Consider the following 20,085-nt stretch of genomic DNA (forward strand, 5'->3'; position numbering starts at 1 on the left):
GAAGAGCATCCCATATCAAAAAGACCTGTGCCTCTGAAGAACAGTCTTAAGCTTTGACTTAAGTGTCAAAGAATTCTTAGTAAAAAGTAGGACTTTTCTAAGAGTAAGAGACTAAAGAAAGATAAAGAAGATAAAAACAAATTTCAGTAAAGTCTAAGACTAATTTTTAAGTGCTGATTGAGGTGTTACTTTAGTGTGGTGAACTAAGAACTAAAAATTATGTCAACTGTAACGACAGATAAATCAGACACAATTATTTGTCATATTTAACAAATAATCTTTAAAAGGACCAACTTGGGGAAGGGCTTCAGTAACCATGGATAACAACTGATAAAACAAACTAATACACTGGGAGAACAGTGACAAATTCGAAACTCTGAAAAAATGATTGCACAACACCGTAAAAAAAGAGTGTTCTGAAGAAGGAAAACTCAAAAACAAAATTATGTTTGCAGAGATTTTTTTTTTTTTTTTACCACATTGCAAGCCTGCAAAACTCTGTTTTCAGAGTTTCAAAACTTTTTTTCACACATTCGCACACCAGTTTTCAGATCACCATTTACAAGGTTTCAAATCTGGAAAACAAACTATACAGTGGGAGAACACTGACAAATTTGAAACTCTGAAAAATTCTTTGTGCAACATCGTAAAAAAAAATGTTGCAGTTCTGAAGAAGGAAATCTCAAAAACAACAATGTTTGCAGAGATATTTTTTAGTTTTTTTACATTTTGCAAGCTTGCAAATCTTATTTTTCGATCTTGCAAAACTTTTTTTTGTAAGATTTTGAGTTTTCAAACACTTAGTTTCAACCTTTCAGAACTTTATTTTCAGTTTTGAATCATGGCAGGATATTAATCCCATAGAAAGAAAGAAAGAAATAAAGAAAGAAAGAAAGAAAGAATAGGCAACTTAGTCCATTTCTGGGGAAGACTCGAATTGAAGCTTATAAGCCATATGACACTGTGTGTGATGTGAGACCAGTAGTGCACTGAGTAGCCCTCCAGTTTCATTAGGTCACATATGGTCGCAATCCTTGGATGTGAGCTTTCTGAACAGGAGTGCCTGATTCAGTACACAATATATATATATATATATATATATATATATATATATATATATATATATATATATATATATATATTCATCCATAATTTGAGCTAATTAATAAATTCTGTGATTCGTTACATCATGTTTGCCGGATTTCAGGAGAGCCAGGGGAAAACACAGTATTATACACAAACCTGTAGGTCACTGCAATAATGAATGAGCGTAAACTCTTTGAATGTATTGAGCACAAATTAAATAGCTGCGTTGCTGTTTCCTCTGTGTGTGGGTCTCAGAAATCAGAGCTTGGCAAGAGTAAATCAACTAAAATACTACAATCATACACATGTTCTAGTATTTGATATGTATATTTAATTTATTTATACCTTGTACGATATAATACATGAATTAATGGAATAAGCACTGCAGGATCTCAAACAGCCGCGTTTCATCACTGTGCGGCTCTCACAATCCAAACTACAGTGAATGCAGAAAAAAAAACATGTTGCAAACATAGAGGAATGCATGTCTAGTACTGGATAGTTTGTGCTGTTATTAAGCCCAAAGTTCAAAGTTCAGTGTTTTGAAGATCAAAGCTGCAAAAGAAAACACAACTTTCATCTGTCAACATTGCATACATTTGTAAAACATTAAGCTAGCACAACGGTATTTTTTGAGAAACAGTCATATGCTGTTGGCTATTCTGTCTGTCATTGGCTAAATTGTGTGCATTACTGAAGATTATGGAATAAAAGCATTCGATTTGTAACATTCTGAACATACAGATATAGCACACACATCTCCAACACGCTTTAGCTAAAACATTAAGAATGAAGTTCAGAGTAGCAGTTCTTCTGCTTCTGTACAAATGTCTTGTATTTGTGACAGAACCTGCCGCCTCAGAATTGACTTGTCCTTTGAAATGCACAGATGTACTGAAGCAACTACAAGATCTGGAAATCAGACTTCCTAAGCATGAAGCTCAGATTGAGGAAATCAAAAAGGAAAAACAAGGTGAGTCTACCCTAGTGAAAAAGTAGCCTACTTAAGCACAATTTATTCGTATGTACTTTAGTATGACTAAATGTATTTGTGGCATGCTATAAATTGGTATACTTAAAGTTTGTTAAATTGGAACAACTAATTTTGTACTAAATGCATTTTAGTTGTCCAAAAGCAGTGCTGAAGTTCAACTAAAGTTGTATTGAATATACTTGTTTGTGCTAAAGTGGAACTATTCCAAGTATACTTAAGTACACTTTAAATATGCTCTTTTATTTAAGTTTTGAAATGCAGAATTCACTCAGCATAAACTTTATATGTATTTTGGTGACATTAGAATTGCATAGAGTGTTGAACATACATTAATATTATACTGATAAATTTGTAGTGATTTTAAAACACATTGCAATGGCATTCCAAATTAACTTGAAGTGTGCTTATGGCATCATTATAGTGTGCTTCAAATAGGCTACAATAAAGTAATCTTTATAAATAACGTTACAGCTTTAGAATATGCCTTTTACAGACAGCCCCAGTATACCAATAACTTACTGATCCAGTGAACATCAGTGAGACAATGGGAACAGATGTATATGTATTGAATGCAGGAACCAGTACGGGCTGGAATTGAACCCCGGTCACGCGGGCTGCTGGTGTCCACGCTGTCGCTGTCATCGACACTATAAATCAAAGGTGTCCCCTGAATGTGTCTGTGAAGTTTCAGCTCAAAATACCCCATAGATTTTTTTGTATTCATTTTTGTAACTGCCGATTGTATGCGCCGATTTAGTGTGCTTCCCCTTTAAATGCTCGTGCTCCCCCGCCCCCAAGCTCGCAACTCTATAATACATTGCATAAACAAAGTTCACACAGCTAATATAACCCTCAAAATGGATCTTTACAAAGTGTTCGTCATGCAGCATATCAGATCATGTGAGTATAGTATTTATTTGGATGTTTACATTTGATTCTGAATGAGTTTGATAGTGCTCTGTGGCTAAAGCTAACATTACACACTGTTGGAGAGATTTATGAAGAATGAAGTTGTGTTTATGAATTATACAGACTGCAAGTGTTTAAAAATGAAAATAGCGACGGCTCTTGTCTCCGTGAATACAGTAAGAAACAATGGTAACTTTAAACACATTTAACAGTACATTAGTAAAATGCTAACGAAACATTTAGAAAGACAATTTACAAATATCACTAAAAATATCATGGATCATGTCTGTTATTATTGCTCCATCTGCCATTTTTCGCTGTTGTTCTTGCTTGCTTACCTAGTCTGATGATTCAGCTGTGCACAGATCCAGACGTTAATACTGGCTGCCCTTGTCTAATGCCTTGAACATGAGCTGGCATATGCAAATATTGGTGGCGTACGTATAAATGATCCTGACTGTTACGTAACAGTCGGTGTTATGTTGAGATTCGCCTGTTCTTCTGAGGTCTTTTAAACAAATGAGATTTACATAAGAAGGAGGAAACAATGTGTTTGAGACTCAGTGTATGTCATTTCCATGTGTGACATCATGACCCAAAAAGGGGAAAATGATCAGGCAGAAGGTGGTAGTGAAGCTTCAATAAACAAACATTTTTATTCAAAAGAAAATAATATAATTACGAAAAAAAAAAACATTAACAGGATGCAACAGACCTTCAATGCAATTATCCACAAAGAAAAAATAAATAAAAAAATAAACAAAACCCACAGATGGCCACAGGTTACCTAGGTTGTGAAGACAGAAGTGGCATACAGACAAACGTGCTCCCACTGCAAATCACGCTACAGACCTAGAAGGAAAGAATAATAAAGTGACCAAACCACCACATCACTGCTATCTACCAGTGAAGACAACCCCGCAGCCACTACCACAACAACAACAACAACAACAAAAAACAATAATAATAACAGTGGGTAATGCAAATAGAACAAATAAGTCAACACTGTTAAATGACTATGATCTACTTAGTCCCTTTTTTTGTCTTTGGTGTGACCTCAGTTCTCCCTTGGCCAACTCTGGTCCAACATCCAACCCAAAAAAAAACAAAACAAAAAAAAACACAATCTCAACAATAATTCAACCTAAAATAAACGGTAATCGTGCATCCCTGTAAGGGAAAACACAATCCATTACTGAAAATAAATATGTGCAATACAAAGGAAAAGTCACATACCCAAAACATTTTAAAAGAAATAAAGCATTCAGGATTAAAATTAAAATCATTAAAACATTTTCCCTTTTTAAACCCTTTATCTTCTAAATAAAAATAATTCCTCTACCATGCGTTATTTTGGTTTATGACACTCGGGCAACCATCCAGTTATAATACTAAAAAATGTCTCAGGTTACGCATGTAACCATGGTTCCCTGAGAACAGGGAACGAGACTCTGCGCTGACTGCGCTATGGGGAACCGTCACTCGTGACAGGTGTTCGAAATGCCAAGAATCACACAACTCCAATCCTATTGGCTGGCGACAGCCTATTACGTCGAACGGCGCGAACCGTGATGTATAAAGGGAGCACCTGAGGAAGCAGTCAACACCTTCTAGTCTTTGAGGGACTGTTCAGCAGGCATCCCAAAGCATGGCAGAGAAGCGCAGAGTCTCGTTCCCTGTTCTCAGGGAACCATGGTTACATGCGTAACCTGAGACGTTCCCTTTCGAAAGGGAACTTCAACTCTGCGCTGACTGCGCTATGGGGAACGATATACCAACACCGCCATGCTAAAGGAGAGTGAATTCCCAAAATGTCTGGACAAACGTCCGGCAATTCCAGGGAAGAACCAGGAGCAACATCTCCAAGGCTGTCAGTGACAGCATTCCCTGAGCCTAAAAGAGGCCTTCCGTGAAAGGCCTGCCGAGGCTGCTCAAGGCATCTGTGACCAACAACCCGTAGCAAGTGGTCCCTTAAAGGGAATGTGGCCAGGAGACCAAAAAGGAATCCCGGCCAGTCACTAGAGGGGACAAATCACCCTCTACGCCACAAAGGAGGCCGTACTAATCTAGCGAAAGCCAAACACAGTCTGAGCCAACCTTGTCTGATATACAGAATCTCCAAGGCGCAAACTCCAAAAGAGGAGAGCAGGTAAGAGCGACTGCGAAAAGACAGTAAGCAACTCAAACCCACACGCAGAGATGGGCATCCTGGAGAGCAGAACTCAGCTGAGCGCTATAAACCCTCATACTGAGGGGAGTAAAACCACTCATCCTAGGATCTACTCAGCTTCCAATAAAAGCACTGAGGAGGCTGTGCGCTAGACAAAGCACAAACCAGCCTGGGACAAGTCTGAATGGGAGACTTCACAGAAGTCTACAACCAATGACCAGCTTAGGGAGGTAAGCACAATTACACAGTCAACCCAAAGGGAAGTACGAAGCTCTACCTAACGGACGGACCATACTGTAGGCACATAGTCATGGAGGCCGACCAGAAGGGCCTACAACATAACTAAGAGTTCTTTCAATGTATTCAGGATGGCCCATAAGGCTATTCAACCGAAAACAAAGCATGCTGAGCGCATGACCAACCAAATAATTAGGTAGCTGTGAGTGCCCACAAAACAGCCTGCCCAACACAATCCGACGAGCAGTGTACTCGGTAAAAGCACCTTTCTACTCTTTAAACAAGAGGAGTACAACAAACGCGCTAAAGAAGGCCCCATGGGCCTATAACCTCCGCAGACATGTGGCATCAGCTCGTTGCAGTGTTATCGAGGTCCAGGCCAGACAGACCGACCACAAAGGGAGGTCATTAGCCAGCCCAACCAGCGACACAGGATCCTTTCACTGCTACAGTAAAATAAAACTTAAAGAGAAAAAGCCAGCATGCACCCAGACGAGGCCCCTAAAGCCTACCCTTCGCACATGGTGTCAGCTGGTGGCCACTAAAGTTCTAGGAGCAAAATAGAACCGAGTACCAGACAGGGCAGCTATTAAGCTTAACTAGAGCACTTCTCCTTTGCCGAGATAATCCATCCACCTCACAGGTGTGGCATATCAAGATGCTAATTAGACAGCATGATTATTGCACAGGTGTAAAATGCACCTGTGTTCATTGTCCATAACATATGCCTGTCCATACCATAACACCACCGCCACCATGGGCTACTCAATCCATAACAATGACATAAGCAAACCGCTCACCCACACGACGCCATATATGCTGTCTGCCATCTGCCCTGTGCAGTGAAATCCGGGATTCATCCGTGAAGAGAGCACTTCTCCAAAGTGCCAGATGCCATCGAATGTGAGCATTTGCCCACTCAAGTCAGTTACGAAGACGAACTGCAGTCAGGTCGAGACCCCGATGAGGACGACGAGCATGCAGATGAGCTTCCCTGAGAAGGTTTCTGTCAGTTTGTGCAGAAATTCTTTGGTTATGCAAAGTGATTGTTGCAGCAGCTGTCCCGGTGGCTGGTCTCAGACGATCTTGGAGGTGAAGATGCTGGATGTGGAGGTCCTGGGCTGGCGTGGTTACACGTGGTCTGCGGTTGTGAGGCTGGTTGGATGTACTGCCAGATTCTCTGATATGCCTTTGGAAATGCCTTATGGTAGAGAAATGAACATTCAATTCACGGGCAACAGCTCTGGTGGACATTCCTGCAGTAAGCATGCCAATTGCACACTCCCTCAAAACTTGCGACATCTGTGGTATTGTGCTGTGTGATAAAACTGCACATTTTAGAGTGGCCTTTTATTGTGGCCAGCCTGAGGCACACCTGTGCAATAATCATGCTGTCACCTGTGAGGTGGATGGATTATCTCTGTAAAGTAGAAGTGCTCACTAACACAGATTTAGACAGATTTGTGAACAATATTTGACATAAATAGGCCTTTTGTGTACATAGAAAAAGTCTGAGATCTTTGAGTTCAACTCATGAAAAATGGGGGCAAAAACAAAAGTGTTGCGTTTATAATATTGTTCAGTGTAGTTGTAAAAAATACTTTAAGTAATGTATAGAAAGATTTATTTTTATGTAAAAACATTTAATTTACATGATGAAAAAAATGATTGTATAAAAGAATGTTTCATGTAAAAATAAGTGAATAAAAAACAATATACAGAACAATTACTTTTTTCTTTTATTTACATATGAATCTTTTGGGAAAATGATCAAATATGCTGGTGGTGGCTGTCAACTTTTCAGAAACACTGGCAGTGAAAGAATTAAACAGTATTATAATCAGATGTAATTTTGTTTATAGATATATTATAAATATGACCTTGTATTTGTCATTTACTGCAGCCCTGGCATCACAGTCCATTGAAGTGGCAGCTCTAGGAAGACCTCTGTTTCCTGGTATGCTGTATGACTGTCGCAAGGATACCTTCATTCCAGGTGCTTTATGAACATTAATAAATAAATACATACATACATGTTTGTTGTCCTCACTTCACTAAATGCTGCATCAGTAATTACCAGTCCTTGTGTAACAACATTATAAAACCTGCATGTTTCTTCAACAGTACATCACTTCCTCATATGTAACCCTTAAAGCCATTTCTCATTTCAGGTGTTACTCTGTGGGATAAGAAGTCACTGAGTGAAGATCTGGACAGTCGTTCAAAGCCCATGACAGATCTGAAGTTCAGTAGCTCAGACTCTCTCTCTAGTAAGTCCAGTCTCCTGGATGTAAGTGCTTCTCTGAAGGCCAGCTTATGGGGAGGGCTGGTGGAGGTGGGAGGATCTGCCAAGTTCCTGCATGACACCAAATCCTCAAACCAACAGTCCAGTGTAACAATGCATTACAAAGAAACTACCAGATTCGAACAGCTCACTATGACTCAGCTGGGTCAGATCACCTACCCTCAGGTGTTTGAGCAGAAAACTGCAACTCATGTGGTCACAGGTGTACTGTATGGAGCTCAGGCCTTCATGGTGTTTGATCGGACATTTTCAGAAGAGGAAAACAAGCAGGAGATTGAGGGAGAGCTGAATACCATGGTCAACAATATTCCTAAATTTTCTATTGAGGGAAAAAGGAGCTTTAAATATGACAGATGGTGATAAGAAAATGGCTGAGAGCATCACCTGCACATTTCATGGTGACTTCCACCTTGATCATAACCCCACCACTTACATGGAGGCCCTAGACGTGTACAAGAAGCTCCCCACTATACTGAAGGAGAATCCACAGAATGCAGTTCCAATAAAAGTCTGGCTCTATTCTCTCTCTCTACTGGATTCAAAAGCTGCAGCGTTGGAGAGAGAAATTACCACACCTCTGATTTCCAACACTGTAGATATAATAGAGGGGCTGGGAGAGGCAGAGAGGACATGCAATGACCTCTCCAGAAAACCACTGGTAAATGTTTTCAGAGACATCAAAGAGAGGCTCAGTTTATTTCAGGGCTCTTTTAATATGTACAGAATGGTGTTCCTGAGAGCAGTGGCCAGAGTCTTGCCTGCTATACGAAGAGGAGGGATGGAGGAGAAGTCACTGGAAGACATCCTGAAGATCCACTACAGCTCCCCTTTCAAAGCTGACAAGCTTAACCAGTGGTTAGATGATGCCAAGTTTGAACTTGACCTTTTGAGTACTCAAACCAAGATGCTGGAGGGAATCAAAACTGAAGACTCAAACCATCTCAACATCATCCTCCTTAATCCTGATATTGATGCTTTGGTGTGCTTGACCTTCACATCTCTGGAGTATGAAGACCCATATCTTTCAACCCTGAAGGAGTTTCTGAAATCTGACAAGTTTAATGAGCTAAATGGGCAAAAAAACATGGTCTCTGTGGCATTTTTCAGAAAGTGGTTCAACGATCCTGATGTCATCTCAAAGATGAGAGAGAACTTATCTCTTTTCAAAAGTTTTTCAGAGGCTAATAAAGATGAAAAGAGATTCCTTTTTTCTGCCATCTCCAATGCATCTAGTCCAGGCTCCTCCATCTATCTGTATGAAAAAGGGAAGCTGACAGACACACAGTTCCAGCCCGTGTCGAAGCCTCCCCCACCAGAAGTGAAGAATGTGAAGGAGCACAGTGTGTCCCTAAAACTGCAGAAGTCCCCAACTGGAGAAACTGTGCAGTACAGAGTGGAGTACCAGCAGGTGAAAGAGGAACAGTGGCATGTCATAAACACACCTGATGAAAACTTTACTCTGACTAAGTTGGAGGTCGGATAGCAGTACTTGATCCGCTAAAGGATTGTGGGTAAAGTGGGAGTGAGTGAAGCCAGTGACACTATCAGCGCCATACTGCCTTTAGGTAAGTGCCATATGCAAATTTGTTGCATTAATCTTTATATAATATAAATGTGTGTGTGTGTGTGTGTGTGTGTGTGTGTGTGTGTACATATTGAGCAGGAGACATATTGATTGATCAGAGTCTCTTTGAAGAACATTACTAAGGAGGTTGAAGTTTAATCCAAGTCTTATGAAGCGATATGATTTCTCTGTATGGGGAGCAAAGTGAAATTTGATCCTGTTCCCTCTGATCAGTTCATGTCTACAGAAGACAAATCAAATATGGTGACGTGTCAATAATATCAAACCCTCAGTGGTGTCTGTGTCAGGAAACAGCAGAGGCATTTCTCTAAATATCTTCTGTTGGAAGATTTCTGCATGTGTGAGCGATGGATGCTGGGATCATTTTCTCCTGACATGATAATCACACTCTTCATGTCTCTTGATTTCCACAGACAAAGACTTTGTTCCCAAGACCAGGAACGGCTTCCTACAATGTAAGTCACTGAGAAAACAAGCAGAGAAACTCACTGAGCGGGAAAACATGACAGAGGAGTTTTAGAGTTGATCATGATAATGATGATGCATCTGCAGGAAGGGAGAGGATAATAAGTGTGTGTTTGGATCTAATGATCAGTCCTGGAGTTTGATGTGCCCTCCCTCCAGTTACGCATTCCTACACAAACACATACAGACTTCTCTCCCTGTAAAGCCCATCAGCAGTAGAGTAGGAGTGTATGTGGATCACAGTGCAGGAATCCTGTCCTTCTACAGCGTCTCTGGAGACACAATGAGACACATCCACACAGTCCAGACCACATTCACTCAACCGCTCTATCCTGGGTTTTTGGTTTGGTCTGGATCATCAGTGAAACTGTGTTGATTAATCAGAACAGACTGATTCTACCCATAATGCTTAGAGCTCATGATGAATCAGTGACAGTGAGATGTTATAGAGTCTCTTCATTACATTAAAGGTGCCATAGAATGAAAATTGAATTTACCTTGGCATAGTTGAATAACAAGAGTTCAGTACATGGAAATGACATACAGTGAGTCTCAAACTCCATTGTTTCCTCCTTCTTATATAAATCTCATTTGTTTAAAAGACCTCCGAAGAACAGGCAAATCTCAACATAACACCGACTGTTACGTAACAGTCGGGATCATTAATATTGTTACGGCTATCAAGCAGTGTATACTTTGTTTTGCTATCCCTGTTACCCTTTTCTCTTTCAGGATTGGTCCTGGACGTAACAAGAGGCTGCTGGTGGTTGGACCGGAAGGGAGATTCGGACTATAAATTCCCCCGGGATTCCTCTGAAGGGCGCTCTCTGCCTCTTTGTCTTGATTGCTTGTGTTTGTTTGATTCTGTGTGTAATGCTGGTGAAAATGTTGGTACATATTGTGATGTATGCTCCAACCAAGTGCTGTTAGCATTCTTTAACTGTGAGAGCCTTTACGTCCATATCCTCAATGATCTATTGACCATGCTTGTAACATCTTAATCAACTTACGAAGCCGTAGGGGGTGAGTGCCTTGTTTCTTTTGTTGGCCAACAGGCCACCAGCTTTTCTCCTGTTTTTGGGCAGTTAAGGAGTTAGGTTAGGTTGTTGTATGTTTTGTTTCTTTATTTTGCGTTACAGGGAAGTTAGTTTCTTTTTGGGAAAGTTAGTTTTCTGTTTGTTTGTTGTTTTGGCATTAGCTCACCCCTGTTTGTTTGCTTCAGCATCTTTGTGTTTCTTTCTTTGTTATAAAATGGGTTTTTTTTTTATCTACTTGTAACAATTCCGCATTGAAAAAAAAAGAACAAAGAGAGAAGAGAACACTTAAATAAAGATGAGTAATCACAAGGACATCATTGTTGTGTCATTTATGTTGCGACCTTGACCTAGACCAGGGATCGTAACATAAATTGGGGGCTCGTCCATTGCGTACCAATGAAGGTAATTGGTATAGTTAAACACGCGTTTGCTTGTCTGGTAATTTTCTTTTGGTGTGGGACGAGTTTATGGACCGATATGGAGTTTGATTTGACATCATTTACGTTATCTCCTACGACGGAGGAATTTAATAGGTGTCGTAAAGCTGATTTATTGCAAATTGCAGATTTCTTTAATATCTCTGTTCCTAGGGAGGGGCCAAAACAGGTTGTTAAAGAAAAGTTATACAGCAAGTTGGTGGAGACTGGAATTTTGCCGGATGAGTCTGCGGAAGGGTTAGCAGGGAAGAGTGTTGGAACTGCGGTAGGTGAGGATACCTTTTCTTTTCCTAGTATAGATCCTAGTCATCCCCGTTTTGATCCTATGCTAGCTATTAAATTGAAGGAGTTGGATCTGCAGTTAAAGAAGCAGGATTACGATGCGCAGCTTCTTCATTACCGGACTCTGGAGTTAGAGACTGATCATAAGCTTAAGTTACGTAGTTTGGAGCTACAAGCCAAATCGCCATCTAATGTGCCTGTGCCTATGCCTAGATCTAGACCTCCATCTCCTCGTTCACCAGTGACTGTGCCCGTGCCATCCACTACCTCTCCATCTGTTGGTGAGTCTGTGACCAGCTTCGATGTGGGTAAATACGTTACACTTGTTCCTCCTTTTAGAGAGACGGAGGTAGACTCCTATTTCGTATTGCGGCGGCATTACGCTGGCAAAAAGAGTTGTGGCCGTTGCTATTGCAATGCAAATTAGTGGGTAAAGCCCAGGAAGCGTGTACAGCCTTGTCTATTGAGCAAAGTCTGAACTATGATACGGTTAAAGCTGCTGTGTTGAGAGCGTACGAATTGGTACCTGAAGCTTATCGCCAGAAATTCAGAAATCATCAGAAAATTACCGGTCAAACATTTGGTGAGTTTGCTCGTGAAAAAACGGTGTTGTTTGACAAATGGTGTACTGGTAAAAGTTGTGTTTCAGACGACATTGTTGTGTATTTAAACGAGCAGAAGGTATTGTCCGTGTCTAATGCTGCTGTTTTGGCAGATGAATTTGTGCTCACGCACAAAACTGTTTTTACTCCATCTGTGTGTAGAGAGAAATCCGGTTCATCTGTTGAACTTTCTGTGAAGAATAGCTCGAGAGTTTTTAATAAGAGTAAGGGAAAACAGGAGAGTAGAGAAGCTGCTTCGAATGTGTTTCGTAATGCGAATGTGTTTCGTGAGGGAGAAAGACGCGTGTGTTTTTTCTGTCGTGAGCCGGGCCATTTGATTGCAGATTGTAAGCGCTGGAATCAGGGTAAGCCCCCTGATAAGCCAAAGGGAGTTGCTTTAGTTCATGCTGCTCCTTTGGCGTCCAATTCGCATACCAACTTATACTGCCCCTTCATTATGAGTGGTTCTGTATCTCTGTCAGGTGGGCAGAAAGATTTAAAGCCGATTACCATCTTGCGAGATACTGGTTCGGTTCAGTCCTTTATTTTGGAAAGTGCCATAGCGTTTTCAGAACAGTCCTACTGCGGATCGAGTGTGTTAATCCGTGGCATTGAGCTTGGCTGTGTCAAAGTGCCCTTGCATTCAGTTTACCTTCAATCTGATTTGTTCACAGGAGTTGTGAAGTTGGGAGTACGTTCTCAGCTTCCCATAGAAGGAGTAGATCTGATCTTAGGCAATGATGTCGCTGGTGGTAAAGTGTTCCCTCAGCCTATCGTTGTAGACAAACCAGATGTGTCTGGGTTGTGTGAACAGGTTGATGTAGGCCAACAATTTCCTTCTGTCTTCCCTGCTTGTGCGGTAACCCGTGCTCAGTCTAGAAAGTTTGATGATGTTTTAGATGTGTCTAATACATTTATGACAGATAAAGGTGACAGAAGTGGATGTAGGCAGGATGTTTCTCCTAATGTTTGTGTTTTTGACCAGGATGTTGCCGTCCAAAGTGAGTCTATGCTTGGAACAGGGAGGGAACAGCTGGTAGCTGCGCAGAAAGCTGATCCGTCTCTAGTCAGGTGCCTTGCGGTGGCTGTACAGAAGGATGAAGTAGCAGATAAGGATGTGGCTTACGTTTGGGAGGATGGAGTGCTTATGCGTAAGTGGTCTCCATCAGAGAAGGATCTGAGCTGGAAGACTGTGTTTCAGGTAGTGCTTCCCCATAATTATCGTGAACAGATTTTGTGTTTAGCTCATGATAATGCTCTCTCTGGCCATCTGGGGATAAACAAAACTTTTCGCATTATTCGCTATTTTTTTTGGCCTGGTTTGAAATCAGCAGTTTCAGAGTACTGTCGTTCGTGTCATGTCTGCCAGCTAGCTGGTAAACCTAATCAGGGAATCCCTAATGCTCCTCTTCATCCCATCCCAGTTCTGTCAGAGCCATTTGAGAGAATTATCATTGATTGTGTCGGGCCGTTACCCAAGACAAAGTCTGGTCATCAGTATTTGTTGACTTTAATGTGTGCTGCTACTCGGTACCCCGAGGCGATTCCTATGCGTACAATAAGGACTAAGAATGTGATTAAAGAGCTGATCAAATTTTTCTCTACATTTGGCATTCCTCGAGTTATACAGTCAGATCAAGGTACCAATTTTACCTCTAAGCTGTTTTCTCAGGTTCTGGACAGTCTGTCTGTGAAGCATAAACTTTCTAGTGCCTACCATCCAGAGTCACAGGGAGCACTAGAACGTTTTCACCAGACTCTGAAAAGTATGTTGCGTTCTTATTGTGTCGAAACGGGGAAAGATTGGGATGAGGGCATTCCCTTGCTTATGTTTGCAGTGCGAGAGACCACTCAGGAATCCCTAGGATTCAGTCCTGCCGAATTGGTGTTCGGGCACACGGTGCGGGGCCCGTTAAAATTATTTCGTGAGCAGTTGTTGTCTGAGACAAAACCACAAACTAGTGTAATTGAGTACGTGAGTTCATTTCGAGAACGTCTACATCAGGCTCGTGAAGTGGCGCTTGCGGAGTTGGGCCGCACTCAAACTAAAATGAAGACTCACTTTGATAAAAAGAGTGTGTATCGAAGCTTTCAGGAAGGTGATTTAGTGCTTGTTTTTCTTCCTCTTCCTGGGTCGCCGTTACAGGCAAAGTTTTCTGGCCCCTACACTGTCAAACAAAAAGTAAGTGAGACCGATTATGTCATCAGCACTCCTGACAGGAAACGAAAGACCAGAGTGTGTCACATTAATATGCTGAAAGCCTACGTAAAGAGGGATGTAGTTCAGAATGTGTCCAAAAATCCCGCCCCCATCACTGCCGCTACAGTTGTGTACTGTCCTGAGGAGGATGGGCTTAGTATGCGAGATGTGTCATGTGCTCGATTGGACAATTCAAAGCTTTTAGAGGATTTAAAGTCTCATTTGTGTTATTTGAGTGAAATGTGCCAGAGTGATATTATTGCTCTAATTGAAAAATTCCCTTCTCTCTTTTCTGATGTGCCTAGTCAAACTATGGTGTTGGAGCATGATATTGATGTTGGTGACTGCTCTCCTATCAAGCAAAATTCTTATCGAGTGAACCCCATCAAGAGAAAGATAATGCAAGAGGAGTCTACATACCTGTTAGAACATGGTTTTGCTGTGCCAAGTTCCAGTTCGTGGAGCTCACCCTGTCTACTCGTGCCTAAATCAGACGGGAAATTTCGATTCTGCACAGATTATCGTAAGGTAAATTCCGTAACGAAACCCGATTCCTATCCTTTACCGAGGATGGATGATTGTATTGACAGGGTTGGTGCTGCAAAGTTTGTGACTAAGCTCGACCTGTTAAAAGGTTATTGGCAGGTACCGTTGACAGTTAGGGCCTCAGAAATCTCTGCCTTTGTTACGCCTGACCATTTCCTGCAATACAAGCGGATGGCTTTCGGGATGCGGAATGCACCCGCCACGTTCCAACGTCTAATGAGAATAGTGTTGGCTGGGTTAGAAAACTGTGAGGCATACCTGGATGACATTGTCATTTATTCATTTGACTGGGAACAACATCTAACAAGTCTGTGTTCTGTGTTTGAACGTTTAAGTGATGCATCGCTTACTCTAAATCTCGCTAAGTGTGAGTTCGGTAAGGCTGTCATGACCTATCTTGGGAAATGTGTGGGGCAAGGACAAGTGCGTCCTGTCGATGCAAAATTGAGTGCATTGTTGATTTCCCAGCTCCAAAAACAAAACGGGAGTCGTTTTCTGGGAATGACAGGATATTACCGTGCATTCTGCAAGAACTTTGCTGAAGTTGCATCACCACTTACCAACTTATTGAGTCAGACTAAAGCTTTTAAATGGACTTCAGAGTGTCAGTTAGTGTTTGATGCTATTAAAATCTTGCTGTGTAGTGCCCCAGTTTTATCGGCTCCAATTTTTTCACGAGCATTTAAATTGGAAGTGGATGCAAGTGAGGTGGGAGCGGGTGCGGTCCTTATTCAGGAGGATGCTGCGGGAATTGATCACCCGATATGCTATTTTTCAAAGAAGTTTACGAAATCGCAGCAACATTATAGCACCATCGAAAAAGAAGCCCTTGCGCTGTTGCTGGCACTCCAGCACTTTGAAATTTACCTTGATGCTTGTAGTGTCCCCATTCTGGTGTATACTGACCATAATCCCCTTGTTTTTTTGTTTCGAATGTCAAATTCAAACCAAAGACTGATGCGTTGGTCTCTTTTGATACAAGGTTTTAACTTGGAAATTCGGCACAAGAAGGGGTGTGACAATGTGCTTGCTGATGCCTTGTCACGTGCTCCAAAATAAACTGGGGAAATAAGAATTGTCTTACTGTTACAAATGTACCATTTGTAATTTTAAGGGTGGGGGTGTTACGGCTATCAAGCAGTGTATACTTTGTTTTGCTATCCCTGTTACCCGTTTCTCTTTCAGGATTGGTCCTGGACATAACAAGAGGCTGCTGGTGGTTGGACCGGAAGGGAGATTCGGACTATAAATTCCCCCGGGATTCCTCTGAAGGGCGCTCTCTGCCTCTTTGTCTTGATTGCTTGTGTTTGTTTGATTCTGTGTGTAACGCTGGTGAAAATGTTGGTACATATTGTGATGTATGCTCCAACCAAGTGCTGTTAGCATTCTCTAACTGTGAGAGCCTTTACGTCCATATCCTCAATGATCTATTGACCATGCTTGTAACATCTTAATCAACTTACGAAGCCGTAGGGGGTGAGTGCCTTGTTTCTTTTGTTGGCCAACAGGCCACCAGCTTTTCTCCTGTTTTTGGGCAGTTAAGGAGTTAGGTTAGGTTGTTGTATGTTTTGTTTCTTTATTTTGCATTACAGGGAAGTTAGTTTCTTTTTGGGAAAGTTAGTTTTCTGTTTGTTTGTTGTTTTGGCATTAGCTCACCCCTGTTTGTTTGCTTCAGCATCTTTGTGTTTCTTTCTCTGTTATAAAATGTTTTTTTTTTGTATCTACTTGTAACAATTCCACATTGAAAAAAAAAAGAACAAAGAGAGAAGAGAACAATTAAATAAAGATGAGTAATCACAAGGACATCATTGTTTTGTCATTTATGTTGCGACCTTGACCTAGACCAGGGATCGTAACAATATGTACGCCCCCAATATTTGCATATGCCAGCTCATGTTCAAGGCATTAGACAAGCCAGTATTAACATCTGGATCTGCACAGCTGAATCATCAGACTAGGTAAACAAGCAAGAACAATAGTGAAAAATGGCAGATGGAGCAATAATAACTGACATGATCCATGATAACATGATATTTTTAGTGATATTTGTAAATTGTCTTTCTAAAGGTTTCATTAGCATGTTGCTAATGTTGTAACGGGACTCAGGGTAAGATCCATCTGCAGGCTTTTATTAAACAGAGTTCGTAGTAAGACAGGCAGGGCCGTTTCTAGTAGGTTTGGGCATCTAAGGTATAATGCTGATCCGATACACATCTCGATACAAAGTATCCGATCCGATATATTAACGATACATGTGTGGCATTTTGCGATGCAATATGATACGATATACACCCATATCACGATACGATGCGATAATTCAGCAATAGTTAATTAGATCAAGTTTATGTGGTGATGTGAAAGAGGATGCAGTGCCATTGAATTAGTTTGATTATTTATTAACCAAGTAAATTTAAAATTCAGTGGAGGATAAATTATCTCGGTTTGTTTGTTTTGCTTACTCCTCGCGCTTCCTGACAACTACCTTTGGGCGCATCACTGGCTTCATCTGCACAGCTGATACATTGAGTTGTAGTGTACACACATCCGCAAGTCCGTTGCTTAGGCCTAAAAAACAGGTTGACAACACTTGTTAATAAATAAAGAAATACATTCTGTATTAAAAGGATAAGATGTATCTCGGAAAAACCGATGCAACTCGATTTGCTTCCAAAATTTCATTCATCCTCTGCTGCTCTACCAATGCACTCGCATCATGCACGCGCATGACCGCGTATCGATACATATCGGTTAATCTTCCAATCCCTAGTTTCTAGCATTTTTGGCACCCTAGGCGAGATCCCTATTAACACGCCCCCCAGCTGTTTGCGCCCTAGGCGACCACCTAGTTTGCCTATGCCTAGAAACGGCACTGAAGACAGGCAATGGTCAAACAGTGGCAAGCAAGTATGGCAGAGAGCAAGCAGAATCGTAGTCGAGGAACAGGCATTGAAACCGGGCAGGCAGATTTCATTCACAAAACCAGGAAACAATAAACAGTCCAAAAGGTCCAAAGGGCAGGCGGCAAGATTCGTACACGGGGAACAGGATCAGAAACAGACAGACAAGGTAAATAACACTTAGAATTGTCACAGGAGTAAACAAGACCTCACAAAGTGTGTAAGGGTGTGTGTGGCTTAAATAGTGCAGATAATGTGCTGCAGCTGGGTGTGGTGATTACTGATTGGTGAAGTGAGTGCAGGTGATTGCCAGGGAGGATTGTGGGAAATGTAGTTCGGGAATGACTGATATCATGACAAATGTACTGTTAAATGTGGTTAAAGTTACCATCGTTTCTTTCTGTATTCATGGAGACAAGAGCGTTGCTATTTTCATTTTTAAACACTTGCATTCTCTATAAATCTCTCCAACAGAGTGCTCTGTGGCTAAAGCTAACATTACACAATCAAACTTCAAATCATATCAAATGTAAACATCCAAATAAATACTATACTTGCCCGATTAGACATGCTGCATGACGAACACTTTATAATGATACATTTTGAGGGTTATATTAGCTGTGTGAACTTTGTTTATACAATGTATTATAGAGTCGCGAGCTCGGGGGCGGGAGCACGAGATTTAAAGGGGCCGCAGCCTGAATCGTCACATATTTAATGATGCCCCAAAATAGGCATTTAAAAAAATTAATTTAAAAAAATCTATAGGGTATTTTGAGCTGAAACTTCAGACACATTCAGGGGAGTTAATATAAGTAGACTTATATTACATCTTGTAAAAAAAACATTCTAGGGCACCTTTAATACTGTGACACTGAAATATCATGTCAGAATAAAAGTGTGCAACACAGATCAGTGTGTGCGTGCTTTTCTCAATCTCTGTTAATGAAAATCACCTTCATTTAGTACTATTACAGTGTCTCATCAATTATAATTTAGGAATGTAGAATTGAGATTTGTTCAACATCTTGTAATCAAGTCAAGTCACCTTTATTTATATAGCGCTTTTTACAATGCAGATTGTGTTAAAGCAGCTTTACATTGATAACTGGTACATAATTTTCGCTGCACAGCAGCTCTTAAAGAATAGTGTCAATGCAGGCAGAGCAGAAGCACTGTTGAAAAAATGTCAGGAATATTATTGAATATCAAATGTCAAGTCAAATGTCAAGTGTCCCCAACTAAGCAAGCCAAAGGTGACAGTGGCAAGGAACCCAAACTCCATCAGGTGACATCAGGTTGCAAACAAGTGGCAAATAGTTGTTAAAATGGAGAAAAAAACCTTGGGAGAAACCAGGCTTAGTCGGGGGGCCAGTTCTCCTCTGGCAAACAGTGCTTTGTTACAATTCAGGTTGCTATCATAAGTCTGATAGGATCGCAACAATCAAAGTATTTATTTAAGTTCCATCCAGTTGAGGATCATATTCATCACGCCGGTATGGACGGTCTGTTGAAGAACTGTGCTACTGGCTGTCGTGTCGATGATGTCTTCACAATGGATGATCCAGTTGACTCGATCTCTGCTGATACTTCAGGGCTGCGTTGTGGTCGTGTCCAGTTGAGGATCATATTCATCACGCCAGTATGGACGGTCTGTTGAGGAACTGTGACACTGGCTGTCCTGTCGATGAGGCCTTCACAATGGATGATCCAGTTGACTCGATCTCTGCTGATACTTCAGGGCTGCGTTGTGGTCGTGTCCAGTTGAGGATCGTATTCATCACGCCAGTATGGACGGTCTGTTGAGGAACTGTGGCACTGGCTGTCGTGTTGATGTCTTCACAATGGATGATCTAGTTGACTCGATCTCTGCTGATACTTCAGGGCTGCGTTGTGGTCGTGTCATGGCACCGGTCCTTGGTCTCAGCTGGATACGGCCCGGATACGGTTGACTACGGTAAACCTCAGGATAAACAGAAAGACTAATATTAGCATAGATGCCATTCTTCTTCTGATGTAACGAGTACATCTGGTGTTATAGGAAGTGTTCCCGGTTCCGGCTGACCTAAATTATGCAGTCTAATAATCCTTTAACGGATTTGAAAATATAAATTGATAATGTGTTATGTGTATGCCAGGTTAAAGAGATGCAGACACACTCTGTCAGTTTAAATCTAAACTAAAAACGCATCCCGAACAATGCTAGGAAGATTGTTCCAGAGTTTAGGTGCCAAATAGGAGAAGGATCTACCACCTGCGGTTGATTTTGATATTCTAGGTATTATCAGCTGGCCTGAATTCTGAGATTGCAATAAACATGAAGGACTATAATG

General features: G+C 41.2%; 1 protein-coding gene across 1 annotated transcript in view; it reads right to left on the bottom strand.

Annotated features, from left to right (window-relative positions):
• The window catches only part of LOC137005952 (gastrula zinc finger protein XlCGF57.1-like), a 779,808-nt gene that overhangs the window by 342,960 nt on the left and 416,763 nt on the right, over positions 1-20,085 (bottom strand). The gene's annotated exons all lie outside the window — the stretch shown is intronic.

The sequence above is a fragment of the Chanodichthys erythropterus genome, chromosome 3, assembly GCF_024489055.1.
Source record: "Chanodichthys erythropterus isolate Z2021 chromosome 3, ASM2448905v1, whole genome shotgun sequence".
In the NCBI taxonomy this organism is placed as follows: domain Eukaryota; kingdom Metazoa; phylum Chordata; class Actinopteri; order Cypriniformes; family Xenocyprididae; genus Chanodichthys; species Chanodichthys erythropterus.